The sequence below is a fragment of the Strigops habroptila genome, chromosome Z (assembly GCF_004027225.2).
Source record: "Strigops habroptila isolate Jane chromosome Z, bStrHab1.2.pri, whole genome shotgun sequence".
Lineage (NCBI taxonomy): Eukaryota > Metazoa > Chordata > Aves > Psittaciformes > Psittacidae > Strigops > Strigops habroptila.
In genome coordinates this window covers 93191888-93209405 of record NC_044302.2, presented here as the reverse complement: position 1 = coordinate 93209405, position 17518 = coordinate 93191888, and the positions used below count along the sequence as shown (strand labels likewise).

Sequence of the window (17518 nt, the reverse complement as noted above, 5' to 3'; positions counted from 1 at the left end):
AAGTGCTGAACAGGCTTGGCACAGAAGGTTGAAATCTCACCCCTGGGGAATGGTCCCATTATAGAAGCAGACCCAGAAGTGCAAGGCTTCTCATGGGAGATGTTTCAAGGTACCCATCCTGACATGTAGGGCTGTAATGTCTGTGAATGAGTATTTGCTGCACTTGGGAAGTCTTGCATGATCATGGGGCATAAGGTGACCCCGCCACCCCAGCTATGGGCAGGCCAGGTAGCTCCAGAGTCCAGCCCTGCCTCCTGCCACTGGCACTGGGAGTCACTGAGGACCCCTGCCAGGGATTTCAGCTGGAAGCAGAGCTGGTTCTTTTTCCTGGATGCAATCCCACAGAATCACCCTAACAACTCCTTCCTGCTCCTGGTGAGCAACTACAAGCCAAATTCCTCATCCCCAGCCTGGCAGACAGCTGTGGGCTATAGTGTCTCAAGACAGGCACTTGAGACCCAGGCAGGATGTATCAGACAACTTACTTGGAGGTCACTGGCAGCATAACCCTACCTGATAAATTCCATGAGCTGGGCTTCATTAGCAGTCTTGAGATGATCCTGGGAGGTGCTGTTGTCTGGTGGGGAAAAGGAAGGGAGGAATGGGTATGGCATCTCTATCTAACTCTCAGCAATAAGAACAGGAGAGTGAAGCATCAGGTTCATCAGCATTTTGATAAGCTCAAGTCAATCTACAAGGGGAAAAAAGCACAACCAGAGGATCCTGGGCACAGAAGCTCACTTACAGCTTCCCAATTAGTTTTGGTTCTCAACCATGTATATTTTTTTAATTAAACTGTTTGTACAATGCTCAGGAGATAGAAAACGCCTTGAGGCCCCCTTGTAATAAAGAACCTTTCATTACGTGCAGAAAGGTAGCTACCACCAAGCTTAATTTCCTCTCCCACCTAATGTTCACCAGCAGCAAAAGCAGGAGCGAGCACTCTGTATGAGGCAGGACAAATGCTCCTTGGGGCATAGGACCCACTGAGCTGGTCATCAGGAATGAAACAGGCTACAGCCTTTGCCAGAAAAGTAGCCACATAACACATGTTTGACCTTTACCATCACTATCACACTAGTTACCAAATGACCTGAGTTTATTGCACTCTCCTTTGCCGGCAAAGGCACTGGTTGGTAAAACACAGCTGAGAGAGCAATAGGGAGCCATAGCTATATTTGCATGAGCAAGTAAATCCTGGATGTCACCGAAGAGGGCTCTGACTCCTCAGGTCTTATCCACTACTCCCTACAGCAACCCCAGTGCTGGGCAGACCAGAGCTCCCTCCTGCATCAGCCCACTCTGTATCCTGGATCTGTCCCACCCCAGCCCAGCTTTTCCTCCCACCACACACCTCCACATCTCTTTTGGGGTATCTCCACCACCTTGTGGTCCCCATCACGCTCCTGCCACCATCAGGGATGGGGTGAGTAAAAGCAACACCTCGAGGGGAACCAGAGACATAATCTGACTGTCCGGGCTGGCTTCTCCACGAATGGCTGCTCCACTGTGGTGCTTTTTCATCTGCTGCTTGAGACTAATAGCTCTAGAAAAATAGATAAATCAGAGGTGGCACAGCTATTGATGCTAGACATTTTTTCATCAAAATGGCTCGGGGAGGAGAGGGTGACCAAAAAATGACATTTTGACCAAACTGGATGTTTCTGTAGCAAATTTACATTCTAGTAGATTAAAAAAAAAAAAAAAAAAAAATTGCCAACAGCACAAAAAACAAAACTGCCTTGATTAAAAATGTTGGCCTTCGAAAACACTAAATTCCTGTTAAAAATTGACTGGGTTTCAGATTGATTAAAAAAAGACAAAAATTAATCCATTCCTCTGGTCGTCTCCCCCACCCCAGATTTGTTTTGGGTTTTAACTAAAATATTCACAGGAAAGAAAGCCAAAATAATGACAATATTCCCCAGGAAAATAATCATCATTTTTCAACTAGCTCTTAATGTAACATAGTTAAATGAGAACAATCCTAGTAACAACACTGCACAGCAAGTAAGTCATATGATTATTTGAAGAAAGGGCATTGCAATTTAAGAGCTAATTTTTATCATCACCTTTAATATATAAACAGGAAAAATGAGGCAGGGTCACCAAGCATCCTAAAAAAAACATCCCAGAAAACATTAGCATTCCAAATGCTGGACTCTGATCTCCCTGTTAAATCACAGTAGCTTCTCTGTCTATACATGTGTAACTGTCTCTGTTAATATGTATGTATAGTACCTCTGTATGTATACATATGTATGATATGTATGTGTGCATATTCATGTATATAAAGATTCATATATACAATCTGTCTCCTTTTTAACCTTCAGATGTTAGAACTAAATTATCTGACAAAAACATTCTTTTTTTTTTCATTTAATTTTTCCCCCCCTAAAAATAGCATCCCAAGAGTCCAGGTAAATGTACTGATTCCTAGTGTAAATGATCAGGCTTCATTTAAACCCAGCATGAATGCAAAGCCCCCTTCACCACACTGTCCTTCCCACCCTAAGACATGTGGGCTCCTGGTCTTGGACTCCCCATGACAATCTTAGCAGTGTTTGTCACAGATATAGAGCCTGTTCTGGAGACGGCTGCCTCTTTCCTCCGCCCCTGCCCAGCAGTCGGGCAGGAGCCAGGGAAGAGGAGATGGGGGCAGGTTGGTATCAGGGTATGGTGAAGAGGAGGGCTGAGTCAGAGGGAAAGCAGAACCATGCAGCATTGGAAGAAAGTTGGTGCAGAGGCAAAAAACAGAGAGAGAAATTGCTATAGAAACAAGAAAAAAGCAAGGGAGAAAAACATTGGTTGGAATTTTAATAATATTGATCAGCCTCAGATGCAATAGCTGTAAAGATCTGTCACCCATAGGAAAAATACCTCCACAGCCTTGATACAGGTGTGCTTGGACACAGACTCCAGCAGATGGAAGGACAGGCTCCTGACTGCAGTTTTGGATGGGCTTGCAAACACACACGCGTGTGTGTGTGTTAGCAGAGACTACAGTATATTGCATAAAGGTAAAAAAGTCTACATATGTGGTGAGCACATGAGCAATGTTCAGCACAGGAAAAGAGCACAAGAGGTTGCTGATTTAGTACTGGAAGAAGTGATGGCCTTCGAGTTTTTTCAGGAGGAGGTTCCTTGCCTGCAAGACAGCACATGAAAAGAGATAGAGAAGATGATCCGTGGAGACTTGGTTAGGAAGGACTAGGGGGAAAGACACAGTAGAAATATTGAGAAATAGGAGGTGGTAGATTTGTGCAGCGGAAGAAGAAGTTCAACATGGTAGCCAACCATGATGAAGGCAGTGTTGAGCCAATTCTGTGGTCTTGCAAATACATGGCAATCCTGCAGCGGTAGCTGGTTGCATTTGCAAGCTTAGCAGATGCATTCATATCCTAACAGCAGGTAGATGACCTGAGAGGTGTGTGCAAGATGCTGCACAAGCCTAACAGTCCCTAGACTATATAGTGAAGGTCACAGAGCACAGGAGCTGTGTACTTCCAAAGGAGATTATCTGCACTTTCTTAGCTCATAAAGTTTTCAGAAAAACCTGTCCTCTTGCTTTCAAAAGTTTGTTGTATAGATGGACATGAAACTTGGTCCATGTAACAGCTTGGTTTTGTCATGCTAACAAGAATAGACATCCTTCTCCCACTGAAGCTGGGGAAGTTTGTCATTAGCACCAGCAAGAGACAGGGCAGAATCCGTCTTGCCGTGCACAGGTCTGGATTGAGACCAGGTGGTGTAAATGGACCAAAGCTGCCCTATCATTCTCCTCTCTATCCACTCGTAAATCCATCCCTGGGTAATGATCTGGCGGCCTTGGTGATACAGCCTAGTCTAGCCCCAGAGCCCCACATTTATGGCTGTCAGGTCTCAGCAATGACTCAGCCTTATGTGGAGGAAAAGAAATATAGAAAACTTATAATCAGTGGCAAGGGACATTATTGCTTTTTAGCAGCACCATGTGTGTAGAAAGTAGGGATGGAAAGTATGAAGAGATTGACACTAAACATCTTTTCTTAGGTAATCCTGCATGCAGTTACTCATGAGGAAACAGTAAAAGAAAGCATTTGTAGAGACGCTCTCCATGGGTCGCTCACTTGGCTTAAGTAACTAACTGCCTTTAGATTTCCTTTCTAGTCTCTGGAGAGTAAAAGAGACAAATTCAAGCCCCGTTCATATTTTAGCTAGGCAGAGTCATTGTTCCCCTTGACCACTCCATGAACTTTGCAGTGTTTAGGGCACATGGTCTCCTAAGTGGAATGCTTGTGTAGGCTTAAATTTTAAACTAACAATAATGTGTGTGGCTTTAACACAGTTAAAGTCCTACCAAATTTTACGGTAACACTTATATCTGGATAGGACAGGTCCAAGCCAAAAACTGCTGGGGGAAGTAAGTCTTGCTATGGCTTAAACATGGGCAATGACTATCTCCCACATTGTAGAGCTGATTCTTACAGTCGGGTCATAAGCTGCTGTTAAAAGCTTTCTTGTGGCAGAAGTATTTGTAGCATTAGGACTACTGTGCTGACAACACACATTACAAAGACATTGCTAGTCATGTTTGCTCTAACTAAGGTTTTGACTGAGGTTTTGACTGAGGTTTATTTCCCCTGATGTTACAGACCTACACTGTAACTATCCCCTTCAGAGCTCAAGGTCCTCATTATAACTCCAAGAGAGACATAGGCTCCTTTTGGCCACAGTTCACAGTGTCATTTAGAACAGTCTCTTAGGACAAGTGAATTGGGACCTATAAGCTCTATCTGTCTCCGCCTAAATCAGCCTAGAGTAATTTGCTCACATGGAGATGACTGCATCTTGAATTCCATCATTAGGACTTCAAGCCATGATCTCAATCTAAGGTTCAAGGAGAGTAGTTTCAGGCTTCACTTAGATGCTTCAAAGAAGAAGCTGGCTTGGAAGAGTGTTGGCATTTACCAGATGTATTTGGCTATGGTTTACTCAGTGGACCAAGTTCTTAGTATTACCTGCAGCAAAAATGCTTTGCTTAATCTGTCTTTGTGCACAAACCCTAACTGCTTGGGAAGTATGCTCCTGCTTTATCTCTGAGACACCACTCATGAACTAGGGTGTATATACTTGTCTTCATAACATTAACAATTTTACTCACAAATTTACTTCAGCAGTACCCAAAGGTTATATCCATTCCCAGAAAAGTGAATTGCTTTCCTTTAACAGATGAGTTTGGCTGGTGTTCAGCCTATCTAACACAGATGCCTAACTTGCTGCTCAATTTCAGGCCACTGATGAAGCAGTCCTCATAAAATAGGTATCTTAATTCCTCTGCCTAGTCAACAGAGAAATGCATTTACCTCTGTAGCCTTCCAGAAGGAAAGCCTGCCCAAGTTTAAGGCCTGAATAAGTGATTGTGTACTTGAAATCCTGTTTCATCTAACTCGCTTAATTGACCTATATATATTGCTGTTTATTACAAACCTTGCCTAAACTCAGGTAACTCAGCTGTGTGGGCAGGACGTGTCCCTATAGGCCATCACAGAGTCTTCTCCTCTCTACTGACTAGGCAGGTGCTGTAGACCCATGCTTTAGAAGGACTGCTGCATTTTGACGCTTGAAATACAGACCCAAGTGAGGCAAACAAGATGATCACATGTGGATTTCATGTGAAAGCACATTTTCTATTTTTTAGTTGTTGTTGTTCTTTTAGCTTCAGCAAGTCCCAATCCTTCACCTCTACATATATGTTTGTATTTATGTATGTGTGTCACATCTACAGTGTCTGAGAGTGTGTGTGGAGGACAGGCAGAGGGATGGTAGTAACCTCTCCAAAGCCAGCAGTGACTGGCTGACCAGCCTGGTCCTTCCTGCTCCACCCATAAGGGAAAATATTTTCCCCAGTCAAGATTATGTCAAAGAACCACTTCTCATGTTGATAGTTGCCTGGGGCTTGCATACACCATTGCCCATGGTGCTGCCATCCCTGACACTGCAGCCGGTACCATGACATATTCCAGTCCCAGACCAGAGATGTGTGCTGCTGCCACTTCCTAGGGATAGAGTAGGAAATTATTTATTCCGCCAGATTTCTCCCATTCCTGCTGCCTCCTTGCTCTGTTCAGCTTAGCAAAGCCTGTTAACACTTTTCCTCCTAAAGCCTAACCCGTGTTCCTGGCATGGCCAAGGTAAGGAAAGAGACAAGTCTTGTTATGATGGTGCTGCCAGCTTTCCTTCCTCCCCCACCTGCTCTTTTTCTTATAGTATGACATAGCCAGAAAGCTCTGAGGGATAAGAGCGATGCTACAGGCCTTTTCCTCATGCACAGCCTGGACTTGTACAGCTGATGTTACTTGTCCTTGGGTATGCAAAAACACAAGTGACAAAAGTTCTACCCTAGGCCATCTTCAAATAGGCAGTTTTCTCCCTCTTGTCTTGTGAAATAACTGTAGACCCAGTCCTTACATCTGCCTTGGGGTTTCCAGTCTATTGCCTTCACTCAAACTCCTGGAAGCTCAGGTTGACACTTAGAACTCATCAAAGGGCAGGTCACTGGGCCTAGGCCATCAAGAAGGAGTCAGCTCCAATGAAGACAACAGCCAACAGTGGGAAAAGTGTAGAGCTGAAGCCAGTGCTCAGAGCAGGGGCTTATTTGAAGATAGATTGTCTTTTGTCAGCTGAGCACAACTACTGTAGCCAGAAAGCATGTTTCACCTCAAGAAAAGTATAGAAAAACAATAGACAGCCAGAGAAAGAATCTTCTCTAGCCAGCGTGCATGACTTCAGGAGGAGAACTACCAACAGGATTCTTGTAACACCCCAGTGCAAGGCGAAATCTCAGTCGTGTGCAGTGACTTTTCAGAAATAGGCTGGGAGGAGAGATATGAGCCCTGCCAAGGGGAAAGGAAGGCAATACCTGAAGAACAGGGTGCAGAGCTGCTGACTAAGTGTATCATTGAGTGCAGTGATTTTTGGTATTTACTGAGGCAAAACTCACTGGGCCAATAAAGGGATATTTTCCTTTGTCGGAAAGGCACAGGGTGTTTCTGGAGATTGCAGCAACCAGCCCATGGCACTTTCTTTTTACTTTTGATTGGATATCTTCTCCTCTCCTCTCCTTTCTTATCTTCTCTTCTTCTTTCTCTTCTCTTCCACCTCCCCTTTCCCTCCCTCTCCTCCTCCTCCTCCCTTCCCCTCTTCCTCCCTCTTCCTCCCTCTTCCTCTTCCTCTTCCTCTTCCTCTTCCTCTTCCTCTTCCTCTTCCTCTTCCTCTTCCTCTTCCTTTCTCTCTTTTTTTTCCATTATTTTTTAAATTAGGCCAGAGCCAAACACCAAAGGAGTAAATGTCCTTCTTTTAATGACGCTGATTTAGGGACCATCGTACCATCCAAGTCCTCCTACAAGTCTGCTTCCCACACCATACCAGCATTGCTGTGTTCCAAAGCGCGTCGTCCTGTGAACTGCTAAAAGGACATGCAGCAAAAAGCAGCAGTTGCTTTTTTCTTTTCTTTTTATTTTGTTTTGTATGTTTATTTATTATTATTACTATTGTCAGTAGCCAAAGCAGCTCTTGGTCTATTACTCCCCCATTTAAAACTTGGGATGTAATTGAATTAGAGCGGTACCTGCTCCGGAGTCCATCCGAGGAAATGGAAAGGCTCCTGGAGGACTTTGGCTAGCTGTCCAGCAAAGCCCAGGATGCTGGGGGTGGTGTGGGAAAGGCTGGTGCTAACAAAAGCATTCTGGTTGCCAGCAAATGTATTTATTTTCCAGACTTTGCAAAACGATCTGTGTCTGCGCTTATTCATTCAGTGCATGCTCTCCTCAACAGCCGCTGCATAACTGTTCACTGTTGACCGTGTGTCTACATTTAAGCGTGTGTTTTATGTGTGTGTCTCTGGCTAGGCCTCCTCCATCCTTTTTTTTTTTTCTTTTCTTTCTTTTCTTCTTCCTTTTTTTTTTTTTTTTTTGTTTCTTTCTGTTCAGTTAGCTTGGTTTGCTCTTTTCTTTTTTCATTTTCTATAGTTTAATGGCAAGTATTTCCATTAGATCTTTTTGACTGATGCTGTGTTTGTAACTTTTTTTTTAATTATTATTTTTATATATATCTTCTTTCCCCACCTTTCCCCTGTTCCACACTATATATAAATATATATATATAAAAAATCTTTTCTTCTTTTGTCATTCAATCAAATTCCAACAAAACCAACCAAGAGCCAGTCAAATCCACCACAGTCTCGCGCTGAGCTAGGAAAAAAGTTCACGTAATGACATGAAAGTGGAGAATACAGTCCCCCAGGCCGTAAGTTCAAATCAACTCGAAGTTGAAAGTGTGACATGATGGCGTCATGTAACAAGCTAAGAATTGGTTGCATGACATGCCGTCAAGTTTCGTGCAGGTGCCGTGATTGAAGCATTTTTCTTGGATGTTGTATCAGTTGATGATTGGCCAGTCATGATCACATGTGCCTTTTTTGACTTTGTGCTGCCACAATTTTTTGCTGTGCTCATTTTCGTTTTGTTTTTGGTGCTTGCAGTGGTTTCTTTATTTGTCGTTTGATTTCTCGTCAGCGTTTTATGCTTCTTTAGATGTCACATAGAAGGAAAAAAAAAAAGATGGATTCCTAATTATTTAGAAAAAAATGGGATTGTTGTAACTACAGATAATTTGGAAAAAAAGAGAGAGAAAAAAATGCGTGGTTAATTTTTTTGCACTGAAAATCTTGTGATTATTTTTTTTTTCCGGAGAATTGGGGGCCTTTTTCAATTGACACCATTTTTTTTCCCCTTAGGATATTTCAAATCACTCTCTAAAAATTAAAAAAAAAAAAAAAAAAAAAAAAGAGTAATGATAAGTAATGATAGTAACAGTAGTTTGAAAACTATAGCAATGCAAAAAAAGCAACCCCAAGAAAAGCCTCATTGTATGTCTTTTCAAGAATACCTAATTCTAAGGTTCCATATTACAGCAACTCCAGCCAAAATTAATCGTTCAGGGGGAGGGAGGGATGGTTTTGAGTGGGAAAAAACCCCATACAGATCAAAAAGCAAAATGCATCTTTTTGTTTACAACTGAAAAAGGGTCCTTGACGAGTGTTTTTTATTTTTTTATTCTATTATTATTTTTGGTGTTGTAATTGTTTAGACTGCTGTGTACGGTTTGCTGTTTGTTGAACCAACAGTGTGAAAACCTGCCAGCATGGATTGATATTCCGCATGACACTTTTCCACCAGAGTGGACCTTTTGCAGTTTCTAAGTTTCTTGATGTAATAAATCACCAAGTGTATAAGAAGAACCTGCTTGCTAGAAAGAGATAAGAGCTAATCCTTAATGATTAAGCATCCTACTTAAATGTCAAGCCTAGTCGGATCATGATTACATTTTTTTAAAATAACTTTTTTATTTAAGAAATGTTAGCTTTACTTTTTTTTTTTTTTGCAAAAAAAAAGTTTATTCCAACAGTCTTCTTTTTATTTAACCTCCTGTAAATTGCCTGTTCAAAGTCCTACTTTCTGACATGCACAAAGGAGTAGATGTTATTGGCAGTTATGTCTCCACAGAAAGCTCATACACTGTCATAGATGGCACCCATTAAAATGTAGAACAATTCTTTGTCAATGCCTTTCACACTACAAAAGCTCACCAAGCGAGATTGTGATCTGGCATTGTAAAGTGTCACTTAAAAATAATTAAAATGCAGCTATCTGCACGTACATAGTGATACAGATTTAAGTAGACATACCCTACTATTACTTTGATTTATTATTGCCATTATTATTATCAGGAACAATTGTATTTTTCTCTATCATGATCGTGACTACCTTGCTCACTTTGGGTTTGATCCAGTTCTCACTGAAGTCAAGGGGAATCTTTCTGTTGACCTTGAGTGGGAGCAGAATCAGAGCCAATGCCTCCAAAAGCAAAACACTGAACCAGATGCCCCATCCTGTCCCAATTGAAGGGAGAAGAAAACACCCATTACTTTCAACAGGAGCAGGATTGGGCCCAAAAGAACAGGCTTGTTTAAAATTTTGTTTTCATTTTTTAGGTCTTTTTTCCCCCAGTCCCAAATATCCCCCCATCTTCCCTACTTCCTCCTCCCCTTTTTGATTTAATTTGCAATGATCTTCTTCATTTTTTAGGGCAGCAGCTGAATGGGCTACATTTAGCAAAAAAAAAAAAGTATATATATGTTAAAAAAAACAGGAACTGTTGGATTACACCTTTGACATATCAGCAAATATCAATCAAGCTGAAGACTTCAGAATTATTCTCTCTTTGATTGTTTAGACTGTAACATTTCTTCAAGGAAAGTATCACATCTGCTGACTTCGAAGGACATGCGCTTGAAAACAAACAAACAAACAAACACATAAGTAAAATCAGAACAGGAACAAGATCAACCAGGATTTCTGAAGAGACACTGATATCACCACAGCGGCTTTCTTCAAACAGGAGATGCAAACCTGGATACTGGCAAAGGAGTGCCTGTTTGCCACCAAGGATGCGGTTATCATGTGTGACCCATGGTAACAGTCACTGAGCATCTTTATCTGTCATTCCTTAGCTATATGGGGACCAAAGGACAAAACTTTTTACCGCAGACTTGTAGCTGTATGTAAAATATGGAAGTTCTTTCCTTTTCTCTGAGCTGTTCCTAAAACAGTTTTTGAGAGCGATTATAAGAAATATGTAAAAATTTAAAAAAAAAAAATAATAATAATAATGCTTAAATGCTTTTAAAATGGCAAGATAATAGTTCTTTGATACTTTGGGAGGTTCTTTGGTTATACATTAATTAGAGTCTATGAAGCTTTCACATGGTTTTCTGTATAATACGTAAGGATTGCGCTGTTAAAGGCAGGTAAGATGGATATCTATGAAAAGCAAAAAAGTAAATAAATAAATACATAAATAAATACATTAAAAGGCATAGAGAAGAGAAAGGAAAGATGGTTGATATTAAATGGAAAACAAAAAAAGGTTTGTAAATGCTTCTAACTCTCCCCATTTAAAATCCTAATAGTTGTACAGAATTTAAAAAAAGAAAGTTTAAAATACCTATATAATAGAAAAAATTAGACAACATAAAAAGAAAAAAAAATAAAAAAAGCAAAAAAAAAAACTACATAGAAGTTAGCGTTACTGCTAAAAACAAAGATGTTGTAGAACTGTAATTTTTGTAGAGTTTAGATTGAGCATAAATTCCTACTCTCTGCCAATTGCTGTTGGATGCTGTTATTTATCGAGGAGAAAGAGGAGAGAAATGGCTATTTTGGCAGCTTTTTTAACTGCAAGCATTCCAGCTATTAAAAAAATAAACGAAACGAAACTCAATTCTGTAGACAATGCAAATGGGAAAAAAAAAAAAAAAAGAAAAAAAACAGCTGTCTTTTTATCAGACGTTAGTTCTAACTTGAACAATGAAACACAGCTAAACGCTTCATGTCTTCATGATCTGCTGTCCGCAAAATTCCCATCATCCTATGCTTTAGTAGCTTCCATATTTGCTCTAGAAACCTTCAGGGCAAGGTGTTAGCCTAGAACCTTAATCTTAAAAAATAAAAATAAAAAAAAAAATAATAAAAAAAACATAAAAAAGAAAAAATAAAAAAAAAAACCATAAGGAAACAATCTCTTTGAAGAACTTCTGAAACTGTTTACAAGGAATTTTGAAAAAACAGGGGGATGTTTAAAAAAAATAAAGATGCTGGCTCTGTTTCTCTGTAAATAAATTTGCATATTTTGTAGGACTTTTAATTGTAATGATAGAGAAAAAACAAGGAAAACTATTTAATGAAAGCACGATATTTATCTTTGGTAAATGACTTTAGAGCAGTTAAAAAATAAGACATTGCTTTAAAAAATCTGACTCAGAAAAACAATGAATTATTTAAGAACACATATATTTTAAAGTATATCATATTTATTATAATTTATTTTCACAGTCTTAAAGCTTGATTTACATCATTCTCACACTTGTTGCATTGATTGAGCAGTGTGATAATTGTTTCTGATCCTTTATATGGTTTTACTATTTTAATGTTCTTGATTGGTTTCCTTAGTATTTTTTATCTCAATCTCAGACTTTCTTCCTTTCTCTTTCTTTTTTTTTTTTTTAATTTAATTTTAATTTAATTTTAAGTTTAATTCCCTAATGGGCCTCATCTTACGAGTCCTTCTCCTGTCAGAACTCCCATGGGGATTTAGCGGGTTTTCTACATGAGTAAGAACTCGGTCAGACTGAGCCCACAGCTAGGAAGTACAGATGTGTAACGCAGCTGCAGTTCCATACAACTGCTCTTTCACTCTCAATTCCCTAAAACTCCTTGTAATCTTCTGTAATTATTGAATGACGCTTTCCAGCTTAGCCCTAAATAAAGCACAGTTTAAAAAAAAAAAAAAAAAAAAGCATGTTCTTTACTTCTTGATGGCTTTCCTTAATGTGTTTGCTTTGAGAACAAAATGAATCTATTTCGACTCTTTCATTAATATACATTGTTTGAGTATCAGAACAAATCCCTTTGTTATATGAAACGTATCTCATTGGATTGAATTAATGACACTGTTTCATTTAACATCTGCTTGATATTCCACTGTGGTTTACCTTAAACCTAGTAGGTTAGAAGATCAAATAATGGTACATAGAAATTAGAGTCATTGTAGCTCCCATTTGAAGCCTGTTGTTTGATTTCACACTCATGGTTTTTTCATGCTGATAAGTATAGAGGCCAAAGCTCGGGACATTGCTCCTTTTGCTGCTTTGGGAATACTTTGTGAAATTCAGCAGTCTCCAGAGATGAGGTTCAATTTCTTCCTTAGCATCCCTCACATCTTGTCTTTTGAATGATTATATTTCTCCCCCCCGCCTCCCCAAATGGCTGTACCAGATGAGCTGAACTGAGGCTGAAAACTGAAGCCTTTGCATTTTCTTCCTGATTCTAGCAGCCACATCTGCATTTGGACAAGTTGCACCAGCTAAATCCATCTCTAAATGGGGCTAATGGTGCTTGTCCATAATTTGAACTCCACAGATGGAAGGAGTTCTATTAGTAGAAACTCCTATTATTACTATTATGAGTTACTAATGTCTATTCAGGGCTATAGAAATAAATGAAATGTGAATCAGGTGATGAATACAAGGAGGGAATATGGTCAGTATTTTCTTTTCATCTGAAGGTAAAGGCAAACACAGAAAAGTGCATACACCAATCCTGTCTCTGCCTCTCAGCATCTCTGCTTTTCGGCAGAGAAGATGCTCTGGAGAGTACCGAGTAGGCTAAAGATGTGGGAATTAGCCTCAAATGTAACTGAGCTAGAAAATCAGGATTAGGTCTCTAGTAAGAAGAGTTTTCTGCTCCCAAGGACATTCAGCGTTCTGCCCTGAGCTGTAGGGATGAAGAGAACAGAGACACATTCTCTAACTGGGCCAGGTTGAGAATAAAGGGGAAGCTGGAGACCACCCTCTGAAGATGGAAAACCCCACAACAAATAGTGAAGGCTCAATTTCCCATAGTGGCACAGCATACGTACCATTAGAAGGCGTTGCATGATTCCATCCTCATTTCTTGGGCTGCCTTCCCCACTCTCCCTTGTGACTCTCAAGCTCCCCAGAGCCCTTCCTTAGCCCATTTGGGGTAGATGCTATGTGTCTATTGTGGATTTGGGACTATGAGGTACATCCTGATGCATCTACAAGGACACGGCCATATGGTCTGAGTAGGATGGGCTGCATCCCTGGGGCATCCATCTGGCCACTGGGACACAGCTGGAGGCTGTGGGCTGATGACTGTGAGACAAGATTTCAGAGTCTTGTTTCAGGTACCCTGCAATACACAGAAGATAAAATATACGGTGCAGGGGAGAAACCAGCTCTCTAAGGGGAGGTCAGAAAACACTATTAAAGCTGCCTCTATGGCACAGGTGTGTACCCCTAAAAATATTTGACTTTGCCGAAACACCACTGGGGTTCCTGAGTTGGGGAACCTGGCTATGGGGACCAGTGGGGACAACCAGTGACACAGGAGGGACCATGCAAGGTGCTCACCTTTGTCTCAGCACTTCCTCATGTATTACACTGCAGGCTCAAAGGGAGGGCATGTCTCAAAGTCCAGTCCCCAGAAAAGGACGGGGACTGCTGTAAGCCCACTGGAGGTTCATTTACACTGGTGTGCTGGGGAATAAAGCACTGGTGTGACCACACTGCTGCCTGAAATAAGTGATGTCTACTTGCCATACCCAAAACTCTGGTTTTGACTCAAAACTCATGGTAGAGACATGGACCAACATAGGGTTGAAGCTGAAGCACAAATACAGATATGGTCTCATGGTTGATGTAAGCACTCTTCTCTGGGCTGTATGAACACACCATCCCTGTTCTAAGATTTAACTGCTTGTCATACAGAGACTCCATGCTTCTTTCCGAAGAAAGTTCACCCCTTTACACTGTAGGTGCTGTAAAGCAAAGCAAAAGCATGGGACTGTACTGCAGGGCCAAGCAAGCAGCCAAGAGCAAGCTTCAGTCTGAAGTAATGAAAATGAAGAGAGAGGCCAAGCCAACTTGAAAGCCTGCAGCTGACTGTCCATGTGCACCAGGATACAGCAGATCAGGCACCACACTCTGTAACAGAGATTCTAAAACCAGTGGCTGGCTGATGTTGGCTTCTCGCTTTCATTTGAGGTTGGTAAATCACATTACATGAAACTAAAGGTTTATTAAAGGTCAAACATCCATCCTTCGCCACAGTGCTCCTTGGCACCAGTATGATTACAGTAAACTGCAATCCCATCCCCATGAATAGCCAGGGGCAACCTTTGGTACAAGTACATGACATGGTTTACAGTCATTCTTTCTGGAGTCCCATGGAGACACCTCAGCCACTAATCACATTTTTGTGTCTCTAAGAAAGCTGTAAATGCCTTCCTGAAGTCACTTCTTCATATCACTGTTTACTGACATAGCCATGGAGCCACTCTTCCTTTGCACAAACACAGGAGGAAAAAATTCCTCTTCCCACTTCCACCCCATCCCCACTCCAGGCAGGCATCCATGAGACAGCTTTCTTTTATTAAAAGGTGATCTGGCCTTTGAATGAGGCCACAGAGCTCTGCCTATTTTCCCTTATGTAATTAACATTGTGATACCATTCAGAAATGTCTTTGTGAAGCAAGGTGAGGGCTTTTCCACCTTGAATATTCCAGTTTCCAGCAGAATATTTGCTCCGATCCCAAATACACTGGGGCAGCAACCACCGCATGGGTCTAGAAGCATGCAAGGTGCTCACGTTTGTGTTCCCAAGAAGAACTCAAACATCACAGGGGCTTGGTAGATGGGGAAACACACATCACTGTGTGCTTCGGTGCAACCACTGCCCAAGCAGCTGGTGCAAGCTTGTGCACAGCATCACTGGGAGAAGGAAGCTGCTGATGCTGTGGCCTAGGAAGGTCTCTTAGCAAACTTCTTTTGAAACCACCTGGCTTGTCCTACCACTTCAGAGCCAATGAAACAGGCATAGGCCACAGTCTCAAGTCAGCCTGCTGTGGAGTCTGAAAATGCCTTTTGGAATAGCACTGCTGTCCTGCTTGTTGATTGAAATATGTTGAGAAAACAGATTTCAATCCCACTGCTTCCTTTTCATGACAGTAAGCATTCACAATAGAGAAAACACACACCCAGAAAGCATTCAGAAGGCGACAAATCAGAGCCCTTGTTCTCCATTTATTAAGGACAGAAGTGTCTCATAGAAACACAGAATCATCAAAGGTTTGGGTTGGAAGGCACCTTTAAAGGTCATCTAGTCCAAGCCTCCTGCCATGGGCAGGGATACTTTCTACTAGACCAGGTTGCACAAAGCCCTATCCCTTTGCACACTTGCATTCACCACTGGTATTGTACATGTTTTTATTACTGTCCACCCAACCTTAAAAAATCCCTGTACAGCACTATTACCGGTAAACATGTAACGGATTCTGGTGTCAAGAAACACATTGGGAGCAAACATCCTCTCACCATGGCATTCATAAATCATTCTGAATTCTCAATCTACCTGATAAGTTCTGAACTTGGCATGGATCACCTAAAGAAAGCACAGGCTGGGGAAGGAGGTTCTTTGTACACGTACAGGTAAGCATTCCCTTTTCCTGGAAGCTACCGCCTCATGGTGTGCAATGAATTCACATGAAATATGATGAGCACAGGTTCAGGTTCTCCTTTGTCCAGCTGGAAGAAAGGATTTGTCCCCTGAGACTCCCATGACACAGAAGGTGGCCCTGATTCGACAATCTTAGAGCAGCTCAGGGAGGTATTCACAACTCCTCTCATCAAACTGCCTCATTTGGTTTAAAGGGTGGAAACAGAAACGGAAATGGGGAGTGAATGACTCCGTAACCTCCCCTAGGAGACCCAGGCTTCTAACAATGCTTCTGTGAATGTGGTGTACACTATAGAGCCCACAGGCCACCTTGCTGGCAGAAAAGGGCACTGAGTCCCCCCTTGGTACACCTTAGTCTGCTGCTCATGACATTCTCCTGGGGTGTATGAATTGCTGGGTGCCAGCTATTGCTTTTAGCTGTTAAAAAGAAGAGATACAACACACAAGTTTGCAGGCAGCTGGTGAGTGGGTGAGCTAACTCTCCCCAGTGGAGAGCCACAGCATGGCATCACAAAAATGGGCACCTCTCCTCCTGGGAAAGACAGAGGCCCTAAACTTCTCCTCACCCTTTGAGGCACATCAGATCATGTGTTTCACTTTTTCCATACTTAGCACAGAGAATGCAATTACCTAATTCAGTGTTGTGAGTCCTACCAGATAGCAAAGCACCCACAAATTAGGCATGATGACTGTGATGCCTCCTTTGTGAGTCCCTCCTCCAGAGGGTAAGGGAGACGATTCCAGTTCAGTGAGCTACAGAACAGACTCCAAAACTGGAACGGTTGTCAAAAGGCGCATTGTACACAGATCCTCCTACCAACTCCTACAAGGAAATATTAAATTCTTTCAGCTAGAACAAAGAGCTATTAAGTGAGACAATGGGCCTAGCAGTATTGGTGAACCATCTGTCATCAAGTGTTAGATATCAGCAATATCTTTTTTAAGCCAAGCCAATAGAAGCCCCAGCCACTGTTACAATGGCATATAAGCACAGATGAAAATTGTCAGCCCAATGTTTCCTTGTTTTAACTCCTCCTTGGTCTGTTCTGTTATTGCTGCTTTCTGTAGCAACCAGAGCACGCTCTGAAGAGTATTTCTCCCTCTAATTTAGCACAATAATCATCAAACTAACCCTTTGTATCACATCTCATACAAGTGCACTAGAGTTGGCTCTGGGGAGCTGCCTGGTTTGTTTTGAGGGCAGGTAACCATTGGACTGATGACAAAGAGATATTCTCCCAACCCTGAGGGACAGGTATCCAAAATGTGTGCAGCATTGGGCTGCTTTCCACAGCCCAAGTGCCAAAGACAAAGCTGGTATGAGCCTCTGTGAACACTTCTGCTAGCTGATAAGCAGCAAGCAGCCAAGTTTTGGATATGAG

The 17518-nt window shown here is 41.6% G+C and overlaps 1 protein-coding gene across 21 annotated transcripts in view; it reads left to right on the top strand.

Moving 5' to 3' along the window:
- CELF4 (CUGBP Elav-like family member 4) overlaps positions 1-11360 on the top strand; it is a 711301-nt gene extending 699941 nt beyond the window's left edge. For 15 of the 21 annotated variants that reach the window (XM_030512888.1, XM_030512889.1, XM_030512885.1 and 12 more), the window contains one exon: positions 10128-10154. The gene's annotated coding sequence lies outside the window, so the exon portion shown is untranslated. Of the gene's footprint in view, positions 1-8198; positions 8287-10127 lie in introns of all 21 variants that reach the window. The other 6 variants (XM_032919650.1, XM_030512897.1, XM_030512887.1 and 3 more) reach the window with 3 other exon arrangements.
- The last annotated feature ends 6158 nt before the right edge of the window (positions 11361-17518 follow it).